Below are 22,301 nucleotides of genomic sequence, written 5' to 3'. Positions count from 1 at the left end.
ATACTCCTTCCTGTGTTCTCCTGCCTAGCTCACTTTGCCTTAAACACGGAGAACTCCCACGCTCAAAAGTCGGAAAGCCCCTTGTCCTGCACTTCCCTGTCCAGACATCATCTCAACAGGAAGAGTACTTGGAGAAGGCTCTGAAATTAACAGAGGGTACTATCTGGAGTCTTAGAATTGCTGTGTTTGTGTGTGTGTGTGTGTGTGTGTGTGTGTGTGTGTGTGTGTGTGTGTGTCTTTTGAATGTTTCTGAGTGCCTGGGTTAATGTGGTGTAGTCCAGTTTGGATCCATAAGAGGTGGCTGAGAGGCACAGTATATAAGAGTTATGGTGGTCAGATCCAGGTTGATGGGGAAGGACAGGTTGGCATGTAGGGAAGCCTTTTAGGGCGCCATCCTTCAGCTCCAGCTCAGGTGAGCACAAGGTTTGGAGTGGTGCATCCTGTGTTAGGTTTGGGTCTCAGGCGCATGTTGTGGCATGGTGGATGAGAGCATTGTGTAGGAATCATCAAAGGTGTCAGGACAGTCCTTTGGAGTGGTGTGGCAAGCATGTATGGAAAGTCAGGGCCTCCACCCAAACCCCCAGCAACAGGAAGCTCCCCTTTTAGCCTCAGGACATGTCTTCAGGAGGCTTTGTAGAGAGGGAGAGTTGGAAGAGCATAGACAGGCTTGTCTCCAGGTGCTAGGGAGGGTGATTTTCTTCTAGGCTCAATGATGGAAGATGTCAGCCATGAACAGGAGGTCCTCTGGAGACTTTCAGTGCTCATGGAAGGAAGGCTTCCTGTTGGGGAGTGCAAAGCATTTCCCAACTCATCATGGCCTAGCTACCCTGGATGCCAGGGATGGGACTGTACATAGGAGTGAGGCCTAGAGAAAGACAGAGATAGAGGTAGAGGTGGAGGTAGAGGAGGATAGATAAATGAGAGAGAAAGTGAGGCGAGAACAAATGAGAATCTTTTGTTGTTTTGTTGGTGTTTTTTTCATGCAGGCTGTTGGGAGGACCCACTGTCTATGGACACTTTTTTCTGTTCCATGGATCTGTGACCCTGGAGGGAATTTTGTGTGATGACACTGGGAATGTTGAGGGAAATGCATAAGGACAGACAGGGTGGGTGGGTGCTGCAGGCATCCTGGTGCTAAGAGTGAGAATTGCTTCTTGTCCCTCAGCTTTGATGTTACCTTCTTCGTTCCACTTGAATCTGTTGAGAGAGCTGAGTCCTGTGTGTGCCTAGGCCCTGCCACAGGTAGGTGGGTGTCCACAGAGAATACAGAGAGTTCCATGCCTGATAGGGTCTTGAGGAAGTTAGAAAACAGAAAGAGAAGTTTCCTGAGTAGTGCCTGGTAGTTGGTGTAGGGTAGGGTCGGGAGGTGGGAGGTTAGGGGTGGGAGGTGGAGGGCTGTGCAGAGGAGAGAGATTGTGACAGAGCTGGAAGTAGGTCACAATGGTTTCCTGGTGCTGCCTAGGAGACGGTTAAGGTGGGGGCCTGGGCCCAAGGTTTGGTAGGCAAGAGGGCAGGTGGGTGCAATGTTTCTTCTTTTGATGTGTCCTTGTCTCCACCTCAGGGACCTGGACGATCTGCCTTTTGAGACAAGGTTGTTGATGTCCTGTGCCCCCGGTGGACCCTGCTTCTGGTGATGTGGGGCAGCATCCACCTGAATGCTCTTCAACACGAAGCCCAAGATTTTGGAAGGAAGCCCTTCTCCTCTCCTATCTCAATATGAGACCATCAGTCCATGGGTTGTAGTCTCCTCTGGTGTCACAACTTCCTGTGTACTCTTGGTTCTGGGACATTACCAACCCACTGCTCTAGCAGGTCCGGGGTCAGCCTTGGAGGCCCCTTCTTTGCTCGCCACCTTGACCTGGAAGCTTGGGTCAGCAGACCTAAGGCCATCCTGGCAGCTGTACTGCTCACCCTGGTAGGTGGAGTCTTGTAGACTGCTGCTGGATCTCTGAAACGTGCTATTTGTGTGTGTGCGCGTGTGTGTGTGTGTGTGTGTGTGTGTGTGTGTGTGTGTGTGTGTGTCTGTATGTGTGTGTGTATCTGTGTTTGTGTGCACATGTGTGAAGGACCTCATGTAGAGGTTCAAGGACAACTTTCAAGAGTCAGTTCTGTCCTTCCACCCTGGGACTTGGCGCTTACACTATGGTTGTTGTGCTAGCACAGCAAACTCCTTTACTTGCTAAGCTTTTTGTTGCCTTGTGTTTCTTCATTTTTGTCAGTGTTATGGTTTGTGGGGGTCAGGGGTTTTCAAGAGGGGACATACAGGTCAGGGATCATTTCTGAATTTAGTAATATTTTAAAAGTCCATCCCAAAGGTAAATAACTTAGCATCCTTGGTGTAGTAGACGAATGGAATTAAAGACTCCAATTTTCAGTCAAGGATCAAGTCTCCTTTAGATTAATTTTTATGCAGTGTTATTCTAAGTAAAGTTTCCCCTGGGAGCAAGTTAGAATTCTCTACTGCAGACCTACCCAGCAGTTTACATTTGAACATCATTCTTCAGGGATTCATGTATGTACTCAGTATTAAAGTACTGATATCTAATTGTTATAGAATGATAGTTGCTGAGGTCACTTAATGAGAGGAGGGGTACCATAATTGTGACTTTCATTGTGGCTGATCATCTCTTAAAAGAGAAAAACTGCTAAACCTGGCTTGTAAACCCAAATACCACTGTTTAGAATAATTGTTACCGATGATAGAAGACACCATAAGTTAATATAAATTATTTTCATTTTTGTTTATACAGAAAATATTTATACAAAGATCAAGATCGTTATCCATTAAAAGTTCACATTTTAAGTGTAAGTTGATCATTAGATCGTTTCCTAGTATCCATGTATGGGTGACGGGAAGTTTGGGGAAGAGTTTCTGTGTAAAAACCACAAGGCGGTGCTTAGGGCTGGTGGTGGGACTTGAGGGCCTATGAGGTTAGGGGGCTCTGAGAACTGCAGAGAGCAGGAAGAGAATGAATGTGAGGTCCAAGGGAGCTGATGGTTGGGATGCTTGGCCCATTGCAACTGGGCAACTTTCTCCATAAACTGGCCAAGAACGATGGTCCTCCTAAACCTTACCTAAGCTGGTTTATAAGAAAAAGACTTCATACTGAGAGGTAAAGAGGAGCCAGGGAGTCTAGGGATGACTTTGTCCTGACACTAAAAGCTACAGGTGGGAGAATAATAGACTTCTGCCTCCATCTATAGAGCAGTAATAAACAATGCCTGCCAATGCTGGGAGTTAGGCTGTTAGAACAGAGAGCTCTATAATGCTTCCTAAGGGGACTAACTATTCTGAAGCAAGAATGAGAAGACTCAAATGCAAGGACCCTATTAAAATGTAGATCTTGCTGGCAAGCAATCAAGAGAAGATTAGTCACAATAGTAATGGTAGCAAGTGAAAACAATGGATAGTTCCTCTTTACAAACAAGAGCATCAAGCAGCTGAGAAAACCCCTCTTGATTTTAGGAGAAAACCTCAAAGACCGTCCCTGCCTTAGAAAGCATCTGATTGAATTTCACTCTGGGGCTCCTGGTTTCAGAGTCAGCACTCAGACCATCCATGACAGAAAAGACTAGGTAGAACGGTATGGTGGGAGAAGATGTGACAGATGTGTTCCGGGCTTAAAATATCAGAAAGCAGAAAGGGGTCCAGAATCTGCGTAGGCTCTATCCTTCAAAACCCACCTCTAGTGATCTATATCCACCAGCTAGGAGACCCTGTCTTCCAAATATTCCACAGCCTCCCAAACAGCAGTACTATATGGGAACCAAGTTCTTAAACATATGAACCTGTCGGAAGCAACTTACATCCAAGTCGCAGCATTCACATTTATTTATATCAGTGTGGATGCATACATATTTATTCTATACTTTGTGTTATCATTCAATATGTCTATATTCATTTTATTGTGTATATTGCTGCAATTTCATAGAGACTTTTTTTTCTTCCTTTGGCATACCTCCATCCTTGTAGGTGTGTGTGTTGGGGGGAGTCAATATTTTGGAGAATAGTATGTCAATGTTTGGCATGGTATGGTGTTGTCACACCATTTCTAAAGTGGCATTCTTATTTTGCATTTCTATTAGAAATGGTTGTGTGTCCCTGTTGCTATGTGTCTTAACAAGCAACTGACACAATATTTTAAAAAAGATGACCATTTCTTTTCATTTTTGTGTCCTAGTACTGGAATTCAAGACCAGACACTTGTATATGCCAGATATACTGTCTGATTTTTGGTTTTGTTTGTCAAGTTGGGAAGAAGGAACATTTGTTTAAGAACTGCCTTTATTAGCTAGCCTTTGGGCATGTGTGTGGGACATCTTCTTGACTGCTGATTGATAGAGGAAAGGTCTAGCCCACTGTGAGTGGTCCCTTGCTTAGGTAGGTGGACATAGGCTATATAAGAAAGGTAGCATAATAAGGCAGAGCAGAAGCCAGCAGGCAACATTCATTCATATTCTCTGCTTCAGATTCGGCCTCCAGATTTCTGTCCTCAAATTCCTGCCTTGACTTCCTTCCACAGTGGACTGTTACCTGTAAGCCAAATAAACCCTTTCCCAGAATTGTTTTGGTCTGTGCTTTGTCACAGCAGTAGAGAAACAAGCTACCACACCAGGGAACCATTTTGCCACTGTTCTCCAGGCTCTGCATTGGCATTTTGTTTTCTTGTTATACATTTTATTCTTTAAGACAATATTTAAATTCATACTTTGATCATGATTTCCCCATCCCACAAGTCCTTCCAAATCCTCTACCCTTCCCTACCCATCCAACTTTAAATTCTTTCTCAAAACAAACAAACAAACAAACAAATAAACAAACAAAAACCAATTCTTAGAAAGTATGTAGTTATACTTGGTTTCAATTTTATGGCTTTATTTTGAGAAGATACTAATTTTAGATTGCCACTTTTTCTAACATACTGTATTTTATCATCATTATTTCCACAAGTATCTTATTTTTAAACTTTTGTTTCAGTAGAGCTAAAGCTTATCAGAAATTTGCTCTTATTTATAAATCCCTTTAATTTGTTAAATGAGTCCTCTTTACGTACTTTAAGAAGGAATTGCGTTTTAGTGAGAGACAGAAAGTGAGTGGATTAGGATGGGATGGAGGTTGGGAGAAAAATGGGAGAAGAAGAGGGTGGGGAAATCTTAATCAGGATATATTATATGAAAAAATGGTTTCAATAAAATAAAGGACAAAAAAAAAGGAAAAAAAAAGACAACATACACAGATGGGCTGAAACACTGAAGAGGTGATGTTCCTAAAATGAATCCTAATCACTTTATTGTCTGTCTCCAGTACTGTATGGATTCTTAAAAATGGATTGTAGTTGTAAGTTGGCCTTTCCCAGTGGATCCTTCAACATTTAACTACTTCAGAGAAGAAAACAGAGGTACTTGTCTGAAACTGAAGGTCCCTTAGGAAGCTTGAGTTCAAAGTGATTGCTACTGTGATGGCGCTGACATGTGGAACTGCAGATAGGGAAACTTCCCTCGCTCCTCCCTTCCTGCTCTTGCCCCCTCACCTGGCCTTTCTGTCCTCATGATGTATCCCAGAATGTTACAGAGCAGCGAGACAGCGCTACAGCAGCCCGGATTGGGAGGTCAAGTCTCCTATCCTCCAAGTCTATGTGTCAAATAATCTTCTGCTCAAGTAGGTTTCTGTGTCTGTTTGTTCTTTTGGGGATGCTTTCCCCTTTGTTTGTTGGTCCTATTCTGATGTGTTAGTTGTTTTATTTTAGTTTTTTATATTTCATTTTATTATTATCCCCTAGATGTCTGTTTTCTAATGAGAGACAAAAAGTGGGTGGATTGAATGAGAAAGAGGTGGGAAGAAACTGGGAGGATTATGTAGACGAATTTCTAAGGGGTCTTATTAAAAAAGAACAGGGAGCCAAATATAGGGGTGAAAGCCTCAGGGATCAGAGAAATAGTGAGAGCCACCAACCACCTTACCTCACCAGCTCTGTAGCTTCCAAAATGCCATGACTTCCTGTCTACCCAGGCTTTTATTGCCCTGCTCTTCTGCCCTCTCATTGACTCTTAGCCCAGCTAGCTCACTTGCTTGTTACTGCCTACGTGTACAGACCTCCAGGGTCTCTATGGTTGGTACAGGAATTAAAGATGTGAGCTACCACGCTTGTATCTGTTCCCTAGCGTGACCTTGAACACACAGAGACCCTGCCTGCCAAGTGATCGGATTAAGGGCGTGTGCTACCACTGCCTGACTTTTGTGTTTACTTAAAACGGCTTGCTATTTCCTGTGATCTCCAGGCAAACTTTATTAACATGCAAATAAAATATCACCACATTTCAGCACAAATAAAATATCACGACAGGATTAGAGGGAGGAGAAACATTAATCAGGATATATTATGTGAGAAAAAGATCCAATTTCAATAAATGGGAAATATATACATATATTTATGGGGAAAAAGAAGGATATTCTTTGGATTCATGTATATCTAAAAATATTTGGCTTTCTATTTAAGCAACACTTGCAACATATTGTGTTTTAAAGATTGCCTTGTTCATTCATGATTAGTGCTTCTAGATGAAGATTTGAGGTTAATATGATCTTCTACATGTATGATTTTGGTCGGTTTCAATATATATCTTTTTGTGCCTTGTAAATCAATACATTTATTGTTCAATATCATTTTTCATAGCATGCCATGTGTTTTTTGATCAAGTGTTTTAAAACATCAAATAAATCATATATGCTTTGATCCAATTTGATATTCGGTTCAAATAATCAAACATGTTGAAACTAAGGAAACTGTCTAACACAGATTTGAGTAATTTTTGTTCCATTTTGCCCTGTCCCTTTTTCTGGAAAATCAATATGTATTGGATCTCCTATTTCTGTCTTACAACATTAAGTTCCTATGTCTTTTATATTTTTCTTTCATTTTTATACTGCTTTTCTCCAACCAATCTCCCCTTTCTCCTTCTCTCTTTCTATAATCCAATCTACCTCTCATGATCTTAGTTATGTCTTTTCTCCTTAATGCTATCTTCGTTAATATCTGTTTCTGTTTGTTTGTCTCCTTTTCATTTTTTCCTGAGCTCTCTGATATCATTTCAAAATTTTCTATTGTTTCAACATTTCTTGGGCAATTTAATTTTGTTCTGAGTGTGTGTGTGTGTGTGTGTGTGTGTGTGTGTGTGTGTGTGTGTGTATGTGTGCAATTTATGTCAATGCATTTTTCCCACGAACTTTTAAAAATTATTAGCAATGTGTTTGGTCATTATTTGACTTTATTGCAGTGCAATTTGTTTCTTTGTGTAGGTCCTATCCATCATGCTATTTATTTTCCCCTTTCTTGCCTTTGTTTCCACTTGTAGCATATGTGCATATGCATTGGTTCCCTTTAAATTCTTTAGAGTAGCTCTTCCTAGACCAGTTATCTGTGTGAATACACAGGCTACAGAGGCCAGGATAGAGCTCTAAGCCAGCAGAATTCTCTGGACTCAAGTGAAGACCTATAGAGTACCAGCCTTTTGTGTCAGGGTGTGTGCTTAACTGCCTTCTAGTACATAGCATCTTTCTTCTCTTTCTTGTCTATTTCTTGTCTCTCTATATTGAAGAGACTGGAAAGTTGGAAGAGCTGCTGCAAGCCGCAAAAATACATGAAGAAGGATTTCAGCTGATTATGACAAGCTAATACCTGGAAGAAGCCAAGGGCCTTCCAGAGGTCAAGCTGAGGCTCAAGGAGTCTTGGTGATACTGGCTTTTGATTGTAAGCCATTTCCTGCTATGAATTTCTCGTGTGCTATTGTAGCTTTTCCATCATTCTTTGGGCACAATTTCCCCTCTATTAAAGGGATATTTAGATAACCTTCTGGGCAGTAACAGCCAGGATTCCTAATTTCAGGCCTTTCTGTAATTATTATCATAAGCAGCATCTGGCCAGGACCATCCCCAGATGGATGAAAATATCTTATCCTAGATACCTCTGTACTCTTTAAGAACAGAATTAAGCATCTAGACTATCGGTTTGAGAAGGCCTGGCAGATGTGCTAATTAAGTTTAACCTTCTCCTTTCCAAAATCTTACCTCTAGTTTTAGATCCACCCTTAAGAATTAACTCAGAACTAAAGGGTTCCAACTTACAGGTACATCTAGCTGTGATGAAAGTTGCCTAGTCAAGTTGCCTATCGACCGAGCATACTTGCCAGAAACTGTGGGAGCAGAGATATCTTGGAGAGATAAGAGTCAAAGGGATAAAAGGGCAGTTTTATTTTCAGAGAAGGACTAGATTTAAAAGAGAAAAGAGAATGGAAGAACTAGATGGGTAAGAACTGGAGAGGAACAAATTGAGATGGGAAAGAACTGGATTGAAGGGCTAGAAGAGAGTAATAGAGGAACAAGATGGAAGATGAGGAAGAGCCAGATGGGGAAGAACAAGATGAGGAGGAATAAGATGAGAAAGGAGGAGATGGGAGAGGAGCTGAAATGGGGAAGAACTAGATGGATGAGGACCTAGATGGGGCGGAACTAAGATGAGAGAATTAAGAGAGAGGTTAGAGGACAGCAGGTAAATGTACAGAGAAATCAGGCAAGAAAGGAGCTAGGCATGAGCGCAGAACGGAAGCTGTGTAGACAGAATTTTATCCCAGAGGAATAAGGTAGACAGACAAAAGAGCTCGGTGTACTTAGATTCTTTGCCCCAAAATAATTCTCGCCATTTGTAGTAGAAAGTCTATACCTTTCCACATGGCTCGTGGCTTACCGGCATCTTCACATGCTATTTGTCATCGTGGTGGCTGGCAGTGTCTCTCTGACTCAGCCTTCCACTTCCCAGCTTTATTCTCCTCCTTGTCCCGCCTACACTTCCTGCCTAGCCAATGGCCAATCAGTGTTTTATTTATTGACTAATTAGCAACACACTTGACAAACAGACCATCCCACAGCAGGGATTGTGTGCCCAGCTCCCACTTCCATGCTGGGATTTGGTCTGCCTTGGGCTTGCTCAGGTTTGTTTTCTTTTTCATGGTGTTGCAGTTTGTGTGAGTTCATATGTGCATCTGCCCTACTGTGTCCAGATGTTCCTTGTATTCCTCCACCACCTCAGATTATTATACTCTTTCTTTGTCCTCTTCCTCAATGATCTCTGAACTTTGTGAGGGTAGGATGAGGTACATAGGTTCCCTTTAGGGCTGAGCATTCTTCTGTCTCTTATTCTCTGCACCTTGGCCAGTTGTGGGCCACGATGTTAACCACCATTTACTGTAAATCAAAGCTCCTTAGATGAGGGATAAGAGATACATTGATCTATGGCTGTAATGATGAGTCACTTTAATACTATGTCCATTTAGCAACATCATAGTGGTAAGTTCTCCCCTAGGGCCTATGACTGCTAGCTGTATGTTCTTGGTCTGATAACTGTGCTAGTATGGGTTTCATCTTGTGGAGAGGAACTCAAATCCAATCAAAAATGGTTGGTTACACCAATACTGTTTGAGCTACTATTACACCAATGGCCATGTGTCAGGCTGATCATTGTTGTGGCTCATAGGTTTCATAGATAGGTGTGACTGATGATTACTGCTCTCCTTTGGTAGCTTGCATAGCACCTTCCTGCACATAGCCAGCAGGGATGAAACATTTAGGTCATTACCAACTTGATTCTGCCATGTTCTATGACTCAAATATGGGTATCTTCAGCAATAGGGTTAGTGAAAATAAAAGACCACATTGTTATGACATTATGATTTTTTCCTATTATATAAATTAATTTTAATTCATTTTACATTTTCAATATTTTAAATAAATATTTTATAAGCTTGTATTTTAAGGTACTTTAATTTTTTCACTAGTGAAACTTATTAGAATATTATGATTTTTTGCTATTATATAAATTAATTTTAAAAATTCGTTTTACATTTGCCACTATCGTGCGATTAATCTTTCTTAGATGCATCACCTAGAAGTCTAATGGCTTTCAAACGTCATTTCCATTTCTAATGATGATGTTGCTGCCTGTGGCTGGAGCAATACAGTAATGCTGAAACAGCCTCTATGCAGTCCTGTTAGTGTTGTAAAGAACCTAAAAGCTGGGACCAGTAAAATCCACAGAAATTCACTCTTGCCTTTAAGAACTTCTGAAACTGTTTTTTGTTTTAAAAAAGGAGGAGGGGAGAAAAAAAAGAAAAACAACAGGGCAGGAACCTAAATTCTGAGACCAAATATGAAAGTCAAATTTGCTGGTTCTCAGTGACAATGGGGAACTTCCCAGGGAAGCGGAAGGGAGGGAAGGTGGTCAGAGATGTGTTCTCTTGTTGGCTTTATTGTGTCTCACTGATTTTCACCTTCCACATACTGCAGCACTTCTTTATTCTGCTCTTCACCATCGCCCTGCATGTCTGAGGTCCAGAGCGTCAGGTTATCAGGTAGCAGCTGCATGAAAAGCGTAAAGTCCTTATAGCTTTCTTCACTCAGTGTGTCCAGTTCTGCAATGGCGTCATCAAAAGCTGCTTTTGCCAACCTACAGGCATGGTCGGGGGAATTAAGAATTTTATAGTGGAACATGGAAAAGTTGAGAGCAAGACCTAAACAAATGGGGTGCTTTGGAGGGGGTTCTGTCATGGTGATGGCACTAGCAGCTTAGTAACCCACGAGGGTGTTTTCTGCAGCCTCCTTCCTGTCGTTTCCTGTGGTAAACTCGGCCAGATACCTGTGGTAGGCCCCTTTCATTTATAATAGAAAACCTTGGACTCGCCAGTTTTAGCTGCTGGAATGAGGTGTTTGTCAAGTACATCCAGGATGTCACAACAGATTAACTTGATCTCAGTTTTAACCATTTGCTGGTACTTCCGAATCATCTTTAGTTAGTCCTCTCCTCCCTTGTTTTCTTCCTTCTCTTCAATGCTGCTGATTATTCTCCAGGTTGCTCTTCTGGCTCCAATCACATTTTATATGCAACAGATATAAGGTTTCATTCTTCAACTGTCAGCTACACGTCCATCCCTGCTGCTTTCTTCATTGATTCCATCATTTCATCATTTCGCCAGGCCTGCTCTGCCAGCTTTGCCTGGTACACCAGATCCTCCAAATCATCCATAGTGGCAGCAGCTCCAGCAGGGTATGCACAAAGGATGGAAGCAGATAACTTCAACTCTCAGCTTCTCGCTCCTAGACCGACCAGTAAAAATGGCGGTGCTTCGTATATTTATGTCCTATTTAATTTTTAAAATTTTAGAAGTGAAAATACAATCACATCCTTTCCTTTTCTGTTTAATTTCATTCCATATCCTCTCCTCCTGGGTGCCTCTCAAATTTATGACCTCTATTCCTTAATTTTCACACACACACACACACACACACACACACACACACACACACACACACACGCAAATATATAAATACAATCTTCTGAGTCTATTTAATGTTGCTTGTATATGTATATGATTTCAGAACTGACCACTTGATATTGGGAACCAGTTAAAAGGATCATCCCTGGGGAAGACTAATTCTTTAGCAGCTGTGGTTCTTTTTTTTTTCTTTGTTTACAGTTTTTTTTGTTTATTTTTATTTATTTATTTATTTATTTATTTATTTATTTATTTATTTATTTATTTATTTTTGGTTTTTTGGGACAGGGTTTCTCTGTGTAGCTTTGCGCCTTTCCTGGAACTTACTTTGCAGACCAGGCTGGCCTGGAACTCACAGAGATCCGCCTGCCTCTGCCTCCCGAGTGCTGGGATTAAAGGCTTGTGCCACCACTGCCCCGGCAGCCTGTGGTTCTTTGTTTAGGGGTGGAACCTTGTGAGATTTCCCGCTTTCAACTTAGCATATTGATTGGTATTGTCCCTGTTCAGTTTTTCTTTAGGCAATCATGCCCGGTCCCGCGGGCCAGGTTATTTGATGAGACCCGAGGAGGCACCTCCTGAAAGATCAATGGGGGTGAGAGAGAAAGGAGACCAGGCGCGTAAAGGAAGACAAAGTCAGTCTGAGTTGCGTCGAGGTCTCCGTTTATTGACTGGGTGTTGAAGCTTATAAACAGGGCTTCAGGCAGGGAGGGGGAACAGGGGAAGCACGGAGAGAAGGATGGAAAATTCCTAAAGGAGGGTGAGGTCACTTTGGTCCCAGGCCCCTGCAGCTGGTTGATTAGCAGGTACTCCAGGAAGTTGTACAGCCCGCGGGTTAGGCCAGGAACTTCCTGCCTTTGTAAGGTTTGATAAAGTAAGGACACTGCTGTCTGGAATCGGTCCCCAACAGTTCCCCCTCTTTTCTCAAAAATGGACCAAGTCCATATGATCGGGGTGGTCCGAGAGAGTCCCTGTCTTAGGCTACACAGGGGGCTTCCCACGCTCAGCAGCATGCCGTGTTGAGCCGGTCTCGGGCGACCTCTGTATGCTGTTGTCTCCGGCGTGGGCCCTGTACTATTCCCGTCATTGAGTACCCTCTAGCAGGACCGTGGGGACGTTAGGGCCTTAGGACACTGAATCTGAGTCCTTGATGGGGCTCCTGGCCGGCCTCCTCGGAATCTACTCTGTGATAATGAATCGAGACGTGTCGTGGTAAGGCCGAATCAATCTGATTTTTGGTAAACCGAGTCAACCGCTGAAAGGCTCAGGGACCAAAGGTCAAACCACCCATGCTGATTTTTAAACTCCCTTTTGCTTTGAGCCAGCCTTTGCCTTAATTTTTTCATCGATTCCCTGACAATACCAGTGTGGTGGGCATAAAAGCAGCATTCTCCCTTCAAGGCTGCACTTAATCCCCCCTCCTTTAAAAATAGTAAATCCAGACCTCTTATGTTTTGTAACACAACCTCAGAGAGCGAGGTTAAAGATTTCTCCAGAGCAGAAATGGATCTTTCTATGGCCTCTAGGTCAGTAGTCATAGCCATTTGTAACTGCATAAGGTGGTTGTTCTGCACGAGGGCAGTAGTTCCTGTACCAATCCCTGCAGTGATGCCCCAATACCTAACAAGAGGGCAATAGTCATAGACACAGGTTCTCGAGTGTATCTGCCTCTCTGCTCAAAGAATTCCATATCAGAGACTAATTGGACCACAACATAAGAGTTTTCCCAATATCAATGGCAAATCGAGCTTCCCCTTATTTAGTTTTTGCCATCTGCAAGTGTGTCATGGGTTCAGAGGTGGATATTGGAATTCTAGCATCCTCAGTTTAGTGGTACCCAGACATGAATCATCATTTAGTTAAGACATCAGTAATATAAGAGCCAACAGTAATTAGCAGAAGCACAAGGCCAAAAGCCTTATGATGGCTGACAGAGTTCCTTATCCTCAAGCAACTTGGAACTTTATCTCAGGTTCCCTATGACAAGAAATTCCCTTTTGAGCTAACATTCTGGAGTGGGGGGGAAACAGGGTCGATGTTTTCTCTCTTCTGTAATTACTTCCTGCTGACATTGGGACATTGTTGTCAAGGCCCTGGAAAGCCAGAATGTTAGTCAAAGACAAGAGGGAATGTTTTATTGACCAGCTGAAGAGATGGTATGCATATCGGCTGAATTGGTCCATATCAGCTTTCAGCAATTTCAGGGCTCATAGTCATTTGCAGTAGGTTGTCACCAGCAAATGATGCTTGGATGTATCTGTCAGCCAAGTGGAAACCTGTTGAGATAGATATAAACTAGGAACAGGAGTTAAAACTTATGAACTTAATTGGAACTTTTAGACCCATAGTCTTAGTAATTGTAGTATTATCAATTTGCCCTGAAATCCATAGTGTCTTTTCTATCTAGAGAACCAAGTATAGATTGGACTGAAATTTCCTTGGCCCAATGAAAAGCATCTGTAAGTCTATATTTAGAACGTGTTTATCTTTTTTAAAGAGACTTATTAGCTTTAATTAATTAATCCATTGATCAATCAATTACTAAGCTGAGAAAGCTATAGCTATTCCAGTAATCAATGTCATCAAAGATCTGAGAAGGATAAACTTTACCTGAGTGCAGACTTTTAAGTCTATTTAAAAAACAACATAGACTATCCATTACCCAGACTGCCATCATCCCAGGCTCCTATAGTCTTCATAGTGTTGGCAGGACAGGTGTCAGGACAGCATTGTCCACAATTCAGGTGGCATCTTCTTGTCGTTGTTCCATATCTTCTTTGGAGACCTTGGGAGTCATTGCTAGGAGCTGGGGAGCTCAGAGTCTCTGTTTGCTATAGTAAGCTTTTTATCAAATAATGTAAATGCCATATTCATCAGATCCTTGACAGGTTTGTGGACCATTATCTATTAAATGTATCTGAGCCAAACAAATCTAGGCCTAATCTTGAAAATATCTCTAAGTTTGGTAACAATAACCAGGCCAATTTGTTCTCCTATAAATACATAAGTCAAATGTACCTCTCAGTTTTTTTAAAATAGAACAGTTTATGTTTTAAACTAGTATCTGAATAGCCAGATGACTAGTATTAACTTGTATTTCTTAACACAAAGGACATGCAAACTCAGACATTCAAAACCAAACATACATGTGGCCACATTTTTCATTCATACCTGTACAGTAGACAGACATTTTTACAACTATGACCCTTTGGAGTCTCAATGTAACAGCAGAATAGCAAGACAAAGAAATATGAAACATGTTTCATTTTTTTTTATATATATCTCAAGTCATTTTTTGTAAAATATTATATTTTATCTTAACCAACAATAATTTGAAACCAATTCTCTTAAATGATGGCAAGTATTTGTAACCCATTGAACTCAAATGACCAAAACCCATGTAAATTTTTATTTTTCCTGTGGAAACAAAAGCATAATTTTCCCAGTATCTTGAACTGGTAATTTAACATTTCTTTTTAAGCAATATCAGGACAGAGAAGGGTTAACAAGAAAAGCTGCTGGCCGGCAGAAGAGACCTTGATGTTATCATAGTAAAGGAAGGGAGGGTCAGATTCTCTCTTTAGTGTTCACACAGTTTTTGTCAATTGCAGGCAGTCCCCATTGTCCTGTCCAAAGTTCCCGTCTTTGCCCGCCTGTACCGAGAGCACGCACCCCCACCCTCCTGAGAGCAGCCAGCTGGCTGCAGTCCTGATAGCAAGAGAGCTATGGAGGGAGGGAGGTGGCCTTTGCTATGCCTCTCTCTCCTCTTCTTCCTCTAGGAAAATAAGGGAGGTTAGTAGACAGAAACAAATAACATTTACACAGACAATCCAAGAACTGGAACATCAGCACAGAGACGACGGCCTCATTCACAGCCAGCAAGCCCCTCTTGCAGTATGCAAGCCCTGCCTGGCAGGAGCTACCTGTTTATCTCACTTCAATCAAGGAGTGGGGGTGGGGAACTCAGTTCCCTCTATTGTGGCTCACACATCCTTCCAGTGGGCTAGGCAAAGGTCTAGTAGAGAAGAAGGGAACTGTCCCATAGCGTCCGTCACAGTCAAGTCAACAATGAGAGCAATTAATACATTACACACAAGACCAAGGGCACACGAAAAAACTTTGCCCCAACAAGACAACCAACAAAGCTCCAAGAACAATGACAGCCTGACGTGCTCTGGGGGGGGGGGTAACGCTCCAGGCTCAATCACATAAAAAACAATCCAGACTCGAGGATCTCTGTCCTTGATCAAACAGACATCAGGGGCTTCCTCCCTGTCAGTCAGACATGCACCCTTTTTTTTTGTTTTGTTTTGTTCATACACTTTATTATTCTGTGACAGTTCTCTCTCTACACAGCTTCTATTCTGCTCTCATGTCTAGCTCCTTTCTTGACTGATTTCTCTATATCTACCTCTAGGTTCTATCTTAATTCCTTCATATAGTTCTGACCCTTCTAGGTTCTCATCTATCTAGTTCTTTCCCCTCTCAGCTCCTCTCCCGTCTCCTTCTCTCTCATCTGGCTCTTTCTGATCTTGTTCTTCCCCATCTGACTCTTCCTCATCTTCCATCTCATTCCTCTAGTTCTCTCTTCTAGCCCTTCGATCTAGTTCTTCCCCATCTCAGTTTGTTCCTCTCAAGTTCTTACCCATCTAGTTCTTCCATTCTCTTTTCTCTTCTCCTTTCTGTGCCCTGGAAGTCCCAATATATAAAAGGGAGGGTCCGAGCTAAACTGTATAAAGCTATTACTTAACATCCACCTCTCCTAGGCGGTGTCTCCTTGTGGAATTTACCTTAAGTCAGGAGACTTGTATGTGGGTGGTTATCACTGTTAGTCCTCGGAAATTGGGTGACCACCTGGGCGGTGTCTCCTTGTGGAATTTACCTTAATAAGTCAGGAGACTCGCCTGTGGGTGGTTATCACTGTTAGTCCTCGGAAGTTGGGTGACCACCTGGGTGGTGTCTCCTTTAGTCCTTGAAAATGGCTAGGGGAGATATCTGATTCCAGAGAAAGCCTTTCCTGGGGCTGTTCTCCAAATGCCTGGAATGTGTATGTCTAGAGAGTGATCAGTGCACATTGTTAGCCCTTCTTAGGGAAAAATCAATTGGGAAAACTATGAAGGCACACATGATTTTTATAACAGAATACAGCTGATATATAACAAGCCAAGTAACACCAAAAACTCCTTAGGATTTGACTTCCTCTGGAGGAATTCCCTGATTCCTCCAGGTAGTGACTTTGCCATAACCAGCTGAGTTCTTATGATATATTCCTGCGGCCTGCAGCAGTTCCCCTTTTTTCGTTTAGTTAAACAAAATTTTTTTTCTTTGAAGAGAAGGAGAGAGTAAAGTAACAATGATCACAACAAAACATACAAAAAAACCCACAAAATGGCTCTGACAAATTCCTGGGACAAAATACAAAGTGGCACTTCCTCCCATTGTGGGGGAAGATACCCAAAGATGCTCCTAAACCAAATCGTCACCTCTGAGGTGGCTTTAGGGCTCTGGGACGTCTCCCTTCGCCACCAGGTTCACTGTCCGGACACGTCTGCCCCAGTGAGAGCCTGCAAAGTACAAATCGATCGACCGGTACAAAACAAAAGTAACATGACAGAGACACAGACAGGACAGAGAGCGCTCTTACCGGTAGATGTCAATAAACCTCTGGACCCTTGGGTGTCAGGCAGGGGGAGTTTGAGAGAAAATCCTCTGCAAGGGCTAGTAAATGTGAAACACGCCCATCTCCCTCTGCTTCCTTTAGAACATCTCTAATCACACCATAAAAACTAAAAAAGGCGTCGGGGACATTTTCCCCATCTCTGATTAATTTGTTAATATCTTTTCCAACCTTGTTCCAAGTCAGAGGGTGAATTCCTGGTCCATTAATCAGTAACCAGGGACATTTCTCCTCCGCATATTGGAAGAATTTTATCAAATCCTTTTTCTTAACCCTTATTCCTCTCTCCCTAAGATTACCTTTTCATCTCCTTTAGAAAAACAGCCTCTTTAGATAAATTTTTGCCCATGATCGATGGGACGACATACTTACCTCAAGACTCTCCCGCGTTGCACGAGTGATGCTGTGCGGGCGTCTCTACCCTGATCCTCTCCGGGGCCCCTTCCGTTGTCCGTCGTCCGGCAGGTCACCGTGCCTCGAGCCCCACGTTCGGGCGCCACTTGCCCGGTCCCGCGGGCCAGGTTATTTGATGAGACCCGAGGAGGCACCTCCTGAAAGATCAATGGGGGCGAGAGAGAAAGGAGACCAGGCGCGTAAAGGAAGACAAAGTCAGTCTGAGTTGCGTCGAGGTCTCCGTTTATTGACTGGGTGTTGAAGCTTATAAACAGGGCTTCAGGCAGGGAGGGGGAACAGGGGAAGCACGGAGAGAAGGATGGAAAATTCCTAAAGGAGGGTGAGGTCACTTTGGTCCCAGGCCCCTGCAGCTGGCTGATTAGCAGGTACTCCAGGAAGTTGTACAGCCCGCGGGTTAGGCCAGGAACTTCCTGCCTTTGTAAGGTTTGATAAAGTAAGGACACTGCTGTCTGGAATCGGTCCCCAACACAATCATATTGTTGAAATATCGTGAAGCTTCCCTTTCATTTCTGGTTCCTACAATCTTTCCTCCTCCTCTTAATGATGCTCCCTGCACCTTAGGCACAGGAGTTGTGGAATATATATTGGGGCTAGACGCCCCACAAACACTTGTTCTCTGAATTTCAGTGGTTGTGGTTTACTGCAGTGGTCTCTCTCTGTTGCAAAGAGAAGCATTTTTGGTGAGGGGTGAGAGCGACACTTATTTGTAGTAAGTGGAATTCACTTAGGAATTGTACTGATTTAGTCAAGTGGTAGTACTGCATTCTCCTCTAGGACGCATGACCTCACTAGCCCCAGCTAATTTCCTAGCTTTCAATTACCTGGCATGATTTCCCTGCTGTTGAGTGGTCCTAAGTCTAATTAGAGAGCTGTTGGTGGGGTTTCAGCAGCAGTGGTGGAACGTTCGTGTTGGAGAGTTCCAAGGACGAATTTTCAGACAATAACAGATTCTTGAACTGAGCCATGAGTATGGTTAAAAATTGAAAGTGAACAGGAAGGGAAGTGCACATTTCTGTTGGCAGAAGTCCAGTGGCTTCCATGAGATGAGATGTGGTCTGAAGGATGGTGTGACTACAAGCGACTTCCAGGAAATCAAGCACAGGGATGGTATCACTACAAGCGACTTCCAGGAAAACAAGCGCCTCCTTGGAACCATCCCAGTGATGGCAACCGTTGTGCCAAAGAGACCGCCTCTGGGAGACAAGAGATCATCTCTGCTAGCCAGACTCGATGAAGGAGGCTACAGTAGATACTACTGTCACGTGGATTACCAAAAATGGGATGAAGGCCGCTGTTTTTCTCAGAATCCAAGAAGTGGTCCACCCTACAAAAGAGGCCCTTATGGCTCCCGATGGTCAAGAGATGAGTATGCCACAAGCCGACAGCCTGAATACAGGGCCATGATAAACGACTTTAGAAGAAGATTTTTCTATTCTTCCCATTATTCAAGACAACGATCTCCCCATAAACAGGGCGCTCCTTTTTTGATAGAATCACATGTGGGCAGGAACAACTCCCTACCCAGCAGATTTGGCTCCAGTCTCAGCAGTAGAAGCAGGATGCGCTCCTTCCATCAGTCTCGACATCGATGTAAAGAGAGAGCCATCCAGTTTTTGAAAACAGCAAGAGATACTGTGCCTTCAGGTTCTTCATCCAAGGTGTTAAAAAGCCCCAGCCGGCTGACTGAGACGGAACAGGCTGATGCTGCAAGCAAGTGGGCTAATGAAAATCCCAAGAAGTCAGAAGAAAATCACTTGGCTGAAATGTCCGTGTTTGAGACGGGATCCAAGGCACCATTATGTATCAACCAGACAGAAGAACCCGAGTCCAACACAACAGCTGGCACAGAATTGTGTGAAGACAGCCAGCTTAGCAGTCACTCAAAAGCGATTGCATCAAAAATCACGGAGATTGAGAAGGTTTACCGACAAGTCTGTGAAACTTTCGGGATGGTGGTGGAAAGGCTGGTTGAAAAGGATCGTTCCTTAGAAAAATCTATATAGTTTGCAATGAAGCAGAGTTTGCATGAAATAGGTGAGCAACATGTTGAAGAACTCAAGCATTTCATTATGGAGTATGATAATTCTACTCCAGATTTTGGAGACCCTTTGTAGAAGAATTAGGGCTCGGTTCAAACCAATTTTTAAAGCTTCTAGATTTTTCCCTTTGGACTTTTGAAATCCTTACTATTTTGTGATAAAGAGAAATACTTTATGATAACTGACAACGCTGCTAAGATCAAATAAACATCTACAATAGTTTTTAAAGTCTCTTAACTAGAATGTTTTCCCTATGTGTAGAATCGTCTAATCCATCTTCATACATCTCCTCCCTTCCAAATATAATGTTCAATTAATTTTTTAATGTTTGAAAAGTCAGTTCTGGAGAGCAGCTCTCTGTACTTAACTCATGATCAATAGTCTTCCATGGTGTTCTGGTCTCCGGGGTATAATTTGTAGTTAGAGGTCATTCCAGGTTGCATCATAGGCATTGTTAGCATTTTGAGTTGAGTTTGACTTGCTGCCTGCTTTTTTCTGCTTTGTAACTTTCAGTGATGTCAAAATATGCTATCTTAAGGAAGTAGAACTTAGCTGTCTTGCAATATTTGCTTTGAGAATAATTCTTCTTCTTCTTTTTTTTTTTTTTTTGGTTTTTCGAGACAGGGTTTCCCTGTGTAGCTTTGCGCCTTTCCTGGAACTCACTTGGTAGCCCAGGCTGTCCTCCAACTCACAGAGATCCGCCTGCCTCTGTCTCCCGAGTGCTGGGATTAAAGGCGTGTGCCACCACTGCCCGGCTAATTCTTCTTTTGTATAGGAAAGAAGCACTTAAAAAATCTCTAAAGGACACATTAAAACAAAACCTTCTTCTCAAGTCTTTGAACATAGTGTGTCTCTTCTATGAAGTGAGGCTCCTAACTGCTCTCTCTGAACAACATTATAGATAAGACTGATAGGAGGGGGTAACCTGAGATAAAAATGCATTTTAATTTGAAGTTTCTCAGAAACCCTTCTGGTAGTGATAAAAAATTAGACTATACAACAACCTGGAGTTTTGTTTTAGGCCTGTTGTTTATCAAAGAGGGACCTGACAAGGAGCTCATGATTGGGATAAAATGATAGATTTCTTTGTTAATTTCCGTGGTCTTAGTTCTGTAGACTTAGAGAATCTCCCTCTTCACAAGTGTTATCAAAGAAACAAGGCAGAGTAAGGCATCACACCACAGGGAATGGGCTCTAAAAAGGCAGTTCATAAGCTAGAAAACAAGGAAGACCCTAAGGGGGGCACATGAATCACCTTGGGAAGGAGAAACAGAGGATATCTACATGAGTAAACTGGGGGTGTGGGGGGAAGTGGGGGAAGGGGATGCGGAGTGAGAACATGTTCAAGCTGGGGCAGTTGGATTGGGAGAGTAATGAAAGAGATATCTCCATAGAGGGTGTCATGATGGTGTGAGGGACAAACCTGGTGCTAGGGGAATTCCCAGGAATCCACAAGAATGACCCCAGGTTAGACTACTAGCAATAGTGGAGAAGGTAGCTGAACTGGCCTACCCTGGTAATCAGATCGGTGAATATCCTGTCATAGAACCTTCATCCAGCAACTGAAGGAAGCAGGTACAGAGATCCACAACCAAGCACCAGGCCGAGCTCCAGGAGCCAGTTGAAGAGAGGGAATAAGAATGAGGAAGATGGGGTCATGATCATGATGGGGAAATCTACAGAGACAACTGGACCAAGTTCGTGGAAACTCACGAACTTTAGACCAACAGCTGTGGAGCCCTCATGGGACTATACTACCCTCTGCATGCGGGAGAAACTTGGTCTCTTCGAGGGGCCCCTGGCAGTGGGATCTATCCCTGGTGCATGATCTGGCTTTCTGGATCCCATTACCTATGGTGGGACACCTTGCTCACCCTTGACGCATGGTGGAGGAGCTTGGTCCTGACTCAACTGAATGTACCAGGCTTTCCTGTTCCCACATGGAAGGACTAACCCTTTTGGAGGAGAGGATGGGGCATTGCGGGGGAAGGAGGAAGGAGATGCAGTAGGGATGAGAGGGGGATCTGAGGTTGGTATGTAAAATGAATTAAAAAATTAAAAAATAAGCCATTTCGTGTACCCAGGATAAGATCTGTTCCCATTGCTAGGGGATGGGATGAGGAGAACTTGGGGGAAGCGGGAGAAGGGGAGGGAGGAAGAACTGGGGTTGGTAAGTAAAATGAATACTAAAACATATATAAAAAATTAAAATAAAAAAAGAAACATGGCAGAAGACAGCAAGGCCAGCAGAGCTCCCCTCACCTTGTAAGTGAGTCAGTGAACAAGCGAAGAGAAAATTAGGACACTCCACTCACTTCTTGATCCTTCCCTGCATAGCACTGAACCACAATATACAATTTGTGACAATAGGTACATTAAAATCACGTTTTAATTACTTCCCAATTTTTTTATCTCCTTTTTTTTGAGTCAAAGTTTTATAGTCTACTCTTAGCTAGACTGAAAACCATTGTGTAGACCAGGCTGGCCTCAGACTCACAGAGATCCCCCTGCCTCTGCCTCCTGCATGCTGGGATTAAACACATGAGCTACCATCCTCAGTATTCTGTTCGTTATGGCCAAGATGTAACAGTTGATGGTGCATACTTGTAGGCAGACTTTTTTTTTTTCCTTTGGGCCTCCAGCTCACAATTTAAAAAATGACATGGAGACATACTATTAATTATGAAAAGCTCAGCCTATAGCTTATGCTTGTCCCACTAGCTCCTATAACTTAAATTAACCCATTTATGTCAATCTATGTTTTGCCTCATGGCTTTTTACCTCTCTTCCTTCTTGCACCTCCTGTTTCCTCTCCATGTGCCCTGGTGTCTGTCACACACCTAGATGCATCT

The 22,301-nt window shown here is 42.9% G+C and overlaps 1 long non-coding RNA gene and 1 pseudogene across 2 annotated transcripts; one reads left to right on the top strand and one right to left on the bottom strand.

The window, feature by feature from the left end:
- Positions 1-1,949: 1,949 nt before the first annotated feature.
- Positions 1,950-21,528, top strand: LOC131901056 (uncharacterized). 2 transcript variants are annotated; one of them, XR_009376313.1, is made up of 3 exons: positions 1,950-2,512; positions 2,751-2,805; positions 20,996-21,528. It is a non-coding gene; the product is annotated as an uncharacterized LOC131901056 (long non-coding RNA). The 2 variants fall into 2 exon arrangements; XR_009376312.1 differs by lacking the exon at positions 20,996-21,528 and adding an exon at positions 4,471-4,841.
- On the bottom strand, positions 10,274-11,095 carry LOC131901054 (14-3-3 protein epsilon-like; annotated as a pseudogene).
- Positions 21,529-22,301: the final 773 nt, after the last annotated feature.

This window comes from Peromyscus eremicus, unplaced genomic scaffold (assembly GCF_949786415.1).
Source record: "Peromyscus eremicus unplaced genomic scaffold, PerEre_H2_v1 PerEre#2#chrX_unloc_2, whole genome shotgun sequence".
Classification (NCBI taxonomy): domain Eukaryota; kingdom Metazoa; phylum Chordata; class Mammalia; order Rodentia; family Cricetidae; genus Peromyscus; species Peromyscus eremicus.
Note: the sequence above shows the minus strand (reverse complement) of the source record. Positions and strands in the feature narration are given on the sequence as shown.